Raw genomic sequence first — 12,099 nt, 5'->3', positions numbered from 1 at the left:
TAAGATTAGGGCCTGCTACCCACAGGTCTGTGCTGGATTTTTGTCTGCTTGAGTTTGCTTGGGTTTTGTGTATGCTGACAACACTGCTGTAGGTTCACGTGAGAAGGGTCCCAGGCGCCTATAGGACTATTTCTGTATAGTCGTGCACCTTCTCCCTGGCTCTCACAATCTTTCTGCCCCCTCTTCCACAATGGTCCCTGAGCCCTGGGTGGGTGGATTTTAATATAGGAGTTCTGTCCAAGGACCGCACTCTGCAGACTCTTACTCTCTACATTTTGGCCATTCATGACTTTTTGCATTCTTGGCCCTCTGTTGCATGAGGGAGCTTCATTGATGAGAACTAAGAGGTACATTAGTGTTTTCTTTATCCCTTGTTCTATGTTTCACAAGCCTTAGGTGTAGAGGTTGCATTGTAGATGTGTCACTTAGGCTTGGGCAGTTCACAGACAATCTCTGTGTGTGACTAATTGTGGAACTCTGTAGTAATCTCTGTGTGTTGAAAAAAAAAAAAACTTCTTTGATCGGTGGTGACTGGGATAGTTGCCTGTAAATATAAGGATCTATATTTTTCTCAGAGTAAGAAATTAGATTTTTCTAGGGATGTGACAGCGTGGGGTTTTCTCTAAGGATCTATGATCTTCCCAGCCATGTGTATTTGGCTAGCTTTACAGTACCACACATGAGTTTCATCCCACTGAGTGGGCTTTAAGTCCAGTTAAGTAGGTGTTGATTATCCCCAAGATAAAAGTGCCACTACTATACGAATGTCTTTTGTTATGCCAGGCATTGATGTGTTTTTTAGGCCTTGAAGCTGGGGTTGGACCATCGATTGATGTTCTCCCTTAGCAGCTTGCTTAGTGCTCTCTGAAGCTGTGAGAACTAACCTTCATGGGAGGAGTTTTCCAGGTCACTTCCAGCTCCATTGCTCCAAATCCTGTGTCCAAAGTATGTCCTGTCTTCAGCAGTTGGGTCTTACCTTCAAGTTCTGGGAGGCCATCAGGGACTGTGGCAATAGCCTGTGTAATTTTGGGGGTCTCTTGAACCACTCTGACCAAACTCAAAGGAAGGTTTCTCCTGCCTGGCACTGTTTTCTTGTTATGCAGCCTTCAGCTGTACACATAGACTCATGTAGGGATATTGTCTGTGTAATTTTTCAGTAGGTTTTTGGACTAACACGATTCCCTCTGTTTTTTATACTACCTACACATTATTTATCTCTCCTCTCTCTCCTTGTCTAACCCTCCCTCCATGCTCTCCCCATTTAAAGTATCCCCATTTTCCCCATCTCTCCCTTGATAATTCCTGTCTGCTATGGTCCCATCTCTGTTGAGCTGCTTTGTCCCCTTTATCCCCATAGTTCCTTGTATAGCCCTCTCGCTCCTTGTCCCATTTAACTATAGATCTCCCTTAGTAACACCTGTCTCCTACTGTTTTTCTCTCTCGGGTTCCTTATGCATTTTTTGTCATCATTTTATAAGCCCAAAGACTAGACAAAAATAAGACCAGAATCCTTTTGGGATCTATATGAGTTACTGACTTTTATCTTCCTTGTTTTTTTATGCATATGAAACACCATCTGTATGTGTTGTGCTGGACCCATGATAACACAGCTGTAGATAACAGAAATCCATTGCATCTCTGAAGGGAAAGGATTGAAAAAAAAGAAAAGCTTGCTCTCTAAGGAGCAGAAGGGAGCACATGAAGAAACTCAATTTCTGACAATCAGCGTGTTCTTTTTTTCCCCAAAGAAAGAAACAGAATAAAAGGTAAAAACGAGACCTCAGAACTGTAGTTCCCTCAGAATTGTGCGTTTACTCTTTAGGTCTTCTGTTCATTTTTCTTTTCTTTTCTTCTATAGACTGTTTTAATCTTGATTTCTCATTCCGTTCCTTACTTATCCCATTTCCTTCCACTGGTGTGTCCACATTCCTATCTCTTCTCTTTTCTTGCAGGACAGTGTCCTGAGTGTCTTCTGTGAGATGAAAATATTAGTATATCTCTCTTTTTGTTTGATCTCCTTTCTCTATGATCCACTTTATACCAATTAGGATTCTGCTTTTATATAGGCAGCATTATTGAAACTGCATTATTCTCAGAAACATTGCCCAAGTGCTATATATTTTGTTGATATATTAAATTCAATTATAGATCTTATTTAAGCAATGTAAATAAAATTGAATCTGTGATTAGATAATGCTAACTAGGATTATATTCATTCTCTTGTGGCTGCAAATGTATTAACTAGGGTGCCACAAAGAAATAGAGCCATTAGTATGTGTATGTAGGCATATACATATGTATGCCTATATTTATACATGTATATCTGTACAAACATATAAATACATGTGTGTCATAAAGAACTGATCACACAATCACAGAAGCCAACAAATCCTAATGTCTTCAGTTCAGAAAGTTGGAAATCTCAGGGCGCTAACAGTTTAGTGTAATGTCTGAAAGTTTAGCAGGCTTGAGACCCAAGAAAAATCGATATTTCAGTTTGCCTCTGAGGCATGAAAAAAATAGATGTCTACATGGAACCCGAAAGAATGAGGTCTGTTTCATTCATGGGAGGTTAAGCCTTATTCTAGTCAGGTCTTCAGCTGATTAGGTGGCCACCCACATTAGCAAGGGCAATTTGGTTAACTCATTTGCATCCAAAATAACCACTAACAGAAACATCAAGAATGACATAAATATTTCTCAGACTGGAGAGACAGTTCAGTGGTTAAGAGCACTGGCTGCTCTTGCAGAGGACCTGGGTTCTATTCTCAGTCCCCACATGGTGGTTAACAACCATCTGTAACTCCAGTTTCAGGGAATCCGACTCCATCTTCTGTCCCTGCAAAGGTGTTAGATATTACATCGTTCTATTGTGGTGGTTTGAATGGAAATGTCCCCCATAGGCTCCAAGTATTTTAACATTTTGTCCCCAGTTGGCAGCGCTGTTTCGGGACGTCTTAGAAGGTGTGGCTATCCTGGGGGAGGCCATCACTGGGCGTGGGCTTAGAGGGTTCTTAAGCCTTGCTGGATCTTGAGTCGCTCTCTTGCTTCCTGTGCCTGCATGATGATGTGAGAGCTCAATTTCCCTCCTCCTCCTCTGCCGCCATGCCTCCCGCCGTTATGGACTGTGGTTCCCCTGGAACTATAAGCTCAAATAAACTCTTCCTTTTATAAGTTCCTTTGGTCATGGAGTTTCTATCTCAGCAGCAGAAAGTAACTAATACAGCTATCTGCCACTGACACTTCAGATACAGTTGGCCCTGCTAAGCCCCATGTTCCAAGTAGTAGAAAAAGTTTCAGTGCAGCCTCTACCTGTTGCAGGATTTTTCCTTTATTCTGGGGTCCAGTCAATGCATGCGACTTTTCAGTCACACAATAAGTGGGTTGGGATTCTACACCCAAATGGGAAATTTATTTCTTCTAAAATCTAAAAAGTTGCACTCACTGTTTGGAGAGCAATCTGCTGTACTGAAGTTCCATTGATTTAAATACTAATTTCATGCAAAACTCATCAACACATCTAGGATAATATTTGACTTAGTATCTGGGCACTGTGTCCTATCCAAGCTGATGCAAAAAATTAACCATTTCATACAGTTAGATGAACCTAGATCAACAATTTTCAGTAAAATACTAGTAAACTAAGTAGCACTGCACATTGAAAGACTCACATACCATGACCACGTAAGAGTTTACCTTGGGTTGTGAAAGTGTCTAGTTAAACTTACTCTGTATCAACAGATGAAAATACAATCACATGATCAAAGCATTTGTCAAAATTCAATGGGATTTCATGGTTAAAAATTCTGAACAAGGAGCTGGAGAGATGGCCCAGCGGTTAAGAGCACTGACTGCTCTTGCAGAGGACCAGGTTCGATTCCCAGCACCCACATGGTGGCTACAAATCGTCCTTAACTCCAGTTCCAGGGGAATCGAAGCCCTCTTCTGACCTCCGCGGCATTGCATGACATGGGTGCACTCACATGCATGCAGGCAATACATTCATACATAAAAACAAAAACAAAACACTGAACAAATTAGGTATGGAATCAAGAAAAACCATTCACAGAAAACCCAACATAGTCAATGTTTAAAAGGTGAAAATATTCCCTGAAAGATTTGGAACAAGGCTGGAAAGGCTGCGCTCACCTACTCTGTTTACATTCCCCATGGACGTTCATCAAAGCACGCAGGCAAGAATAAGGATTAAAAGACATATAAGTCAGAGGAGAAGAAATACAATTGTTACTACATCAGATGATAATCAGCTACAACTAATAACTGCAAAATCCTAAAGACTCCATAAAAATATTAGGATTAATTAGAGAATTTAATAGAGTCACAGGATCCTTTAAAAAGTATATAAAATTCAGTATCATTTCTTTTTAAAAACATTTTATTTATTACTTTTATTTTTATGTGGAAAAGTGTACTGCCTGCATGCATGTTAGTCATGCAATGCCCAAGGAGGTCTGAAGGGGGCGTCAAATCCCCTGGAACTGGAGTTACAGAAGATTGTTAGCCACCATGTGGATGCTGGGATTCAAACCTGGGTCTTCTGCAAGAACTGTCAGTGCTCTTAACCACTGAGCCATCTCTTCAACCCCATTCAGTATCATTTCTATATGTTAATGATGATCTTTCTCAAAAGGAAACAAAGAAAACAACTCCACTTACAATAGCATTAAAAATGATCAAATGTTTTTGGGCATGGTGGCGCAAGCCTTTAATCCCAGCACTTGGGAGGTAGAGGCAGGAGGATCTCTGTGAGTTCAAGGACAGCCTGGTCTACATAGTGAGTTCCAGGACAGCTGAGGCTACAGGAAGACCCTGTCTCAAAAAGACAAAAAAAAAAAGTTAAAATATTTAAGAAAACTCTACCAAGTAAAGTAGGACAAATTCTTGTGTACTAAAAACTGAAAGTTTACTAATGAGCAAACTCTGAAAAGGAAACAATGAAGGGAAAGACATTCTCTGTTCATTGGTGGCATTAATAATATCCAAATATTCACATTTACCAAAGCATTTAAAGATTCAATGTAATTCTATCAAAATCCTTATGACATTTTTGTAGACCTAGAAAAGAACAACTGTAAAATTCACTTGGAGCCAGAAAATACCCTAAAATATAAATGTAATATTGAATAAGAAGAGCAAAGTTAGAGGTATCATATGCTCTGATTCTAAAAACTGTTACAATTCTGTAATAATCAAAGCAATATATGATACTAACATGAAAGGACTTATGCACTGTTAGTGTAGGCTAGAGAGCCCATAAACAAACCTATGGGTATATAAAGTCAACTGATCTTAAACAAGGGTGCCAAGAACACACAATAAGGAAAAATGGTCACTTTAGTAACTGATGATAATAAAATTTGGTATTCACATGTACAAGAGTGAACTGGGACCCTTATCGCACACCATATATAATAAACAGCTAAAACAGAGGAAAGCCTTTAAACCCTAACCTGAGATAATTAGTCTCTTAGAAGGAAACACAGGTAAAGCATGCTGACCTTGTGTAATGATTTCTTGGATATGACACCAAAAACAGAGGCCGAAAAGTACAGGAAGTTTTCAATCACTAGTTCTAGCAGTCAAGAGTTGTAATCAGTAACTCATGCATGCTATATATTTAAATTACTTTTTTCTTCTTTAAAATTCTATATTATTTCTTTCTTGATTTGATCCTTGGATTTATTATATACATAGAGAAGTGTATAAACAAAATCTGTACTTTAGTTTTGAGCTATGTTGTCCAGAAAACACTTTTAATTTTTATCTCAGACTGAAGGAAAACTTGCTATGTAGCACAGGCTAGCTTCAAACTCACATCTTTCTGCCTTTGCCTCCTAAGTGATTGTACCTAGTCAGGAAAGCTTTTATATTGGCTCTGCACCTGCAGACGGTTTGGATTGTGGCAATTTTTCTTTAATTTTAAGAAAAAATAGTGTTAATATTTTCATTTATATTTGAGGCACTCATGTGACTATTTGATATTCCTAAATATGACACTATTCAGAAGGCATATAAGAATGGCACAATTATTATTAAAATAGCTAATTGAAGTTGGTGGTTCCATAGTGGTTATAGTGGTTATTATAATGTATCATCCACCCATGACTTATTATTGTCTCCCTACTTGGTTATTGGCTATAAGCTGGGGAGGTAGATCTTTCTTCAAATTGCATTTATTTATTTTTAATGTATTCTGTGACAATTTCATATATGTCCATAATGGATTTTGATCATATTCACCCCATTATCCTCTCTTACTGCTTCTACCACTACTTCTTCCCAATTAGGCCCCCAATCATGCCTTTCTTTCCTGTTTATTTATTGATTATTTAATAATCCACTACGTTTAGTTAGGTTTGCTTGCATGAACACGAGTGTGGGATTATTAACTGGAGCATGAGCTATAACACTGAAGAAAAGTTGCTCCCCCTGCCTGAAAAATGTTTTTAACCAACTAATTAATTTTTGAGACATGTTCCCATTTTGCCTGTGCTGGTTCCACACCCTGTGCTTCAGAAATTCTCCTGCCTCATCCTCTTGAGCAGGTGAAACTACAGGCATTTATGCCTGTGTCCATCTAAAAACATTCTGTTTTTAAAGAGAATTGAATATGTTTCCCACATTTCTGTGGGTCTGAGTTTTGTCAAATAAAATTCATTGTCTAGTTAATCTTCAATACCAGATAAACAGCTAATAATTTTTAATGTAGTCATTTCACAAATATTATATAAGACAATTATTCTAAAAAATTATTTATCCAGAGTTCAAATTTAGCTGTTCATTCTTCATTTTTATTTGTTAAATCTGACAGCCCAGCTGACCCAGTTATTCAGGCTATCAACAGCTTTTATGGAAGGATAGTTTGGAAGTAGGAGTGTATAGAGATGTGGGTTTTGAATCAAGTTAGATCCAGAATCCAGTGCTGTCTTAGAGGTTTTGGCTGTGTCTCTTTAAGGACAATTGCGTCCTTCATCAAATTAGAGGTATCTTTGCCTATGCTATGGTTTTTCTCTTAGCAATGTTAATATGTCCACTCTCATCTTGATATAGCCAACCTCCAAACTTTGTCTTAAACTCTAAGTTAATTTTAGACCAAGGATTTCTAACTCTCTATTGAAGGAATGTCTCTGAAGTTTTAAGCAAGGATCTGAAACATGTAATTCCTTACAAGAACATTTTTGTTAAATCAATAGCTTGTAATTCCCATGTCACCTCTTTTACTCTGGTGAAATTAATCAACTACGGCACATGCCCTGCCCTTTCTGAACTGCTCCATCTTTATGTCTATCGTAACTCTAAGTTTTTAATTGGAATAGCAACCGACTCAGCTGGAACTTGTCAGCCACCTCTGGACTACTCTGTGTTTTGTGTCTGTCTTCATTATAGTGCTCACCATTTTATGTTATATTTATTGCTTGTGTCTCCTGTAAGCCTATAAATCCTTTTATCCAAAACAAGATAAAAATTACAGGCATGTCACTGTAGGCGTCAATAGACATTTACTTATGAACTTGTGGCTGTTGTCAGTCATTTAAGAGACGTTATGTGACACTTAGGTACAAGCTTTGAGAAGCCCATTTTGGGGCTAAAGGTCACTGATTTTGTGAAGTATGTCTTTGAATACTGTCATGCTTTATCTTTCCTTTCTCTGTCTTGAGGTGGCATGGGAACACTGGGAATGTCTTTAGCTGGGGCTATTGTTTTTATTGCCATATATGAGGTAGGGGATGGCAAAGCTTGGACCGCTATTTTTCCCCTGGAGCAAATAGAGGCAGAGGAGCTAATAATATTTTAGTTGAATTTTCACCTTTTGAATTCTTTCAGTTCTGGTAGCTCAGCTGTTCCTGTGGGTCACATCCGTGTGACATCAAAGGACTGCCATTCCCTCCCCATGCAGCAGGCTCCCCACTCACCACCCTGTACCTGCTGGATTATTACAATGCTTAGAAAAACCCACTCAGGCTTCCTTCTCTTACCCATGACCCCCCGAGAGAGACCGTTGGTGTCAATGCTATGGGCCTTGTCTTTCCCACCGTTGAACCTGGGGAATCACTTTAGAGAAGAGAAAATATTCTACTCACCTGGAGTTATGAATTGTTGATTTAGAGTTTACTTGGTATTTAGGTCCTCTGGTCTCCATGGCAACCAGCATTCTCCCTTCAGACTATAGTTATCAAAACTTATTTATACCAGGAATTTTGCTTCCTTTTCTCTTTCTTTCTTCCTGTCAATTTATTTATTCTTATGGGTACAAACTCAATTAACATAGTGCTGATTTTTGTAAGGACCTTTTCTTTCAGGCATATCATGTACTTTGACCCCGTGTCTCCTGTTTCCTCTTCCCTCCCCTTATGTGTCCACCACTTTGCTTTCTTTTCCTAGTCTTTGCATTTGAGCTCTCTGTCTCTGTCTACCCCCCCCCACATGCATAGATACACAGTCATATATGTATAGTTCTGTGTATTTATATAAAATCTAGGCCTCATAAATGTGAGAAAATGTGATATTTGCCTTTCTGAGTCTGACTGACTCTGAATAATGTGATTATCTCATCTCACCCATTTTCCAGCAAGCATGATTTCGTTCTTCTCTGTGGTTGAATACAACTCCATTTTCTGCACCTGCTCATCCATTACAGAACCTAGGCTGATTCTGTAACCTGGTTATTGTGAGCATTTCTGTGGTAACATGGTATGTGGGCATCTCTAGGGCAGAGTTCGCAACAAGGCTGGGGCATATGACAACTGTACTTTGTTTTCTGAGGAACATGCCTACTGGCTTCATAGTGGCTGGGTAAATTCACATTCTCTCCAGACACTGGGTTTTCTTTCCCCTGACTGATACTTTGCCAGCATTTGTTGATATTTGTTTTCTTAACAATAACCATTCTGACTGGGGTGAGACAGCATCTCAATGTAGTTGTAATTGGCGATTCTGTAACAGTTGAGGATGCTGAACACTTCTTAATACGCTTACTGGCTATTTATACTTATCTTTTGAGAAATGTCTGTTCGTTTTATTAGCTAATTTAATGATTGGCTATTAGGTGTTTCAATAACTTTTTTGTTCCTTATTTATTCTACATGTGAAATCTCCATGAGGTGTATAGCTAGCAAAGTTTTCCTCCCTTTTCTGCGAACTTTCTCCTCACTTAATTGTTTTATTTGATGTGTCACTGCTTTTTAATTTCATGCAATCCTATTTGTTGATTTTTGCAATTATTTGCTATGATATTAGAGCCCTTTTCAGAAAATCCTCACCTGACTCTTAAAGTATCTTCACTATCTTTTTCCTTAATAGCTTCATTGTTTGACTTTACAGTAAGATTGTTGACTTCCACACAAGGAGAGACACAGATTCGTCTACATGTAGAAGTTCCCCTGCGTCACTTGTTGAGGAAGCTTTGCTTTCTCAATGTTTGTTTCTGAAAGCTTTGCTTTTCCTTTTCATTTGCATAGCTTTCTTAATACAGTAGATCATTTACTATCTCTCTTTTATAGCAAGATTGTTTTCATTTAATTGAGTATTAAATATTCTTTATATATTGTGGGTAGAAGAATTTTATCAATGTATGATTTACTTTCTCGTTCTGTGGTATATGTGGCTTTTTATTTTCTTCATATCATCAGTAATGTTGTCCCCACTTTCTAAAAAGACAATTCTTGGTGTGGTTTCAGGGTTGGGGAAAATTGTTTATGAGTGTTACATTTTAGAATTCTGTGCCTAACTCAAGGTAAGACCTTTTTTTTTAATGTTTTATTCTGGAAGCTTTAGAGGTTTATGGTTATATATTATTCTCTGACCTTTCTAAATAAGTCTCACATGAAATGTGAGTCATGAATCATCATAATTGTTATTGTAATGTGTTAGTGTCCAAATAGTCCAGCACCATGTGTTGAAAGACAGTCCACTGGGATGCCATTTGACCACTGTTAACAGTTACTCGTGTGGGGGTCTGTTTCTGAACTCTCATGTCTGTTGTGTCAACATGTTGGTCCCTTTTATATCACTCCCACACTGTCTTGCTGTGGTGGTTTGAATGAGAACACCGCCCCCCCATAGACGCCAAGTATTTGGACACTTGGCATCAGTTAGTGGTGCTGTCTGGGGAGGATCTTGGAACCTTTAGGAGATGTGGTGGTGCTGGAGGAAGGGCGTCATTGGGGTGGGCTTTGATAGTTCTTAAACTTTGCTGAATTTCCAGTTTTTGCTCTGCCTTCCTGTGCCTGTTGGAAGATGTGAGCGTTCAGCTTTCTGCTCTGGCCACCTCCTGCTGCCCTGCCTCCACACTGTGATGGACTCTAAGCTTCTGGAACCGGAAGTCAAATAAACTCTTCCTTCTGTAAGCTGCCTTGGTCATGGCATTTTATCACAGCATCAGAGAACTAAAAGACTTGCTCATTGTACCTTTACAATAAAGCAGAATGCGGTAACAGAAAGTCCAATAAGCAAAACACTGGTCTCACTGATGTACCGTTCCAGACATGGTACGCAGAAACCTAGGCTTGAAGAACCTTTGCTTCAGCATTATTTGCAAAAACAGGCATTTTCAGTAAAACATATAAGTGAAGGTAGCAACATATTTAAAATGTTATTATTTTCTTTCCTTAAAAAAATAACACAGGGCTGGCGAGATGGCTCAGTGGTTAAGAATACTGGCTGTTCTTGCAGAAGACCTGGGTTCAATTCCCTGCATCCACATGACACCTAACAACTGTCTGTAACTCCAATTCCAGGGGATCTGATAGCCTCTTCTGTCCTCCAAGGTCATTGCATGACACAGGTGCACTTATTTACATGCAGGAAATACACACATACACGTAAAATTAAAAAAACAAACCAAAACACATAATCCCCTAGTAAGGCTAACTCCACCCCCCCCCCCCCCCCGCCAAAAAAAGGGTATTATGAGGTTGTCTAACCAGAGAAGACCATTCAGACACAGAAAATAAAGTCTTTATAGCCTGGCAGGTGACTACTCTGGGCAGAATAATCATATCCAGAAATGAAAAGTTTAAGTTCCCAAGCTTAGGGATGGAAAGTCCCCTTAACAATTTCTATTCTGTAAGAGCAAGCCAAGCAGAAGGTACAGAAGCCATAAATCTGCCATTAGCAGGAGCAACCAGGCACACGCCAACCTGTTCTCAAACCCACACCTTGGTGCACCTGGTCAGGCCTTTTTGCTCTCACATTTGAGTTAACTGCCTCTAGCTTTATCTACTGGGTTTAACTGGGGCTTGCTTGTAACATGGTATAGGTATGGTCAGTCTTGAGGTGCCCCACCTCAAGGAAAGAGAGAAGAGAGAGATGAGACCATAACTGTGATCACATGGATAACAAAAAGATACTTTAAAATATTAACAACTCTATGCCTGAAAATTTGATAGCCTAGAATAAATAATCCAATTCTTAAAAATAACACAAGACAGTGAACATAGAAGTCACCTTAATACTTAACTCTTTCAAAGTACCCAGGACTACAGTGGTCTGTCTTTACTATTATATTCTAGACCTTCCTAGCAGAGGTTGCCATGGTCACCTATCTGTAACACAGCATTTCAATGTATGAAGTATCTCAGGCCTCATGCAATTGATTTTCTTTGCAGCTTTTCACACCTGTGTTCAACAGTTTTTTTTTTTCCAGATTTAGGTGTGTGATGGTAGAAACATGCAAGGTCCTTACAATTTTATAGTTCATTTACAAGTGACTCAGTGAGACCCTCTGGATGATACTGTCAAACCAACACACAGACTCGGCAGAGGACACTCATGAAGAAAATACTTTGGTGACCTCAAAACTGTTTCCTGCTCACTTGAGCTCTGCCTGCTGCCGTGCAAAATATACTTCAGTTTCTTAACTAAGCCTCTTTTTTTTCCTTTTACATAAGACATACTTACATTAATACAGCCCCCAAATACATATACAATATAAATATTTCAGATTTTTCAAGTGAAGCTCTATTGTTTCATCTGTCAGTCTTTCTCTAACTTTTATTTTAGAGGGCTCATTGGAAGATCTTTTTAAAATGCAGATTCTGCATTTCTAACAAGCTTTCAGGTGATTCTAAAGTTGTGGGC

This window comes from Nannospalax galili, unplaced genomic scaffold (assembly GCF_000622305.1).
Source record: "Nannospalax galili isolate Female #2095 unplaced genomic scaffold, S.galili_v1.0 scaffold454, whole genome shotgun sequence".
Classification (NCBI taxonomy): domain Eukaryota; kingdom Metazoa; phylum Chordata; class Mammalia; order Rodentia; family Spalacidae; genus Nannospalax; species Nannospalax galili.
Note: the sequence above shows the minus strand (reverse complement) of the source record.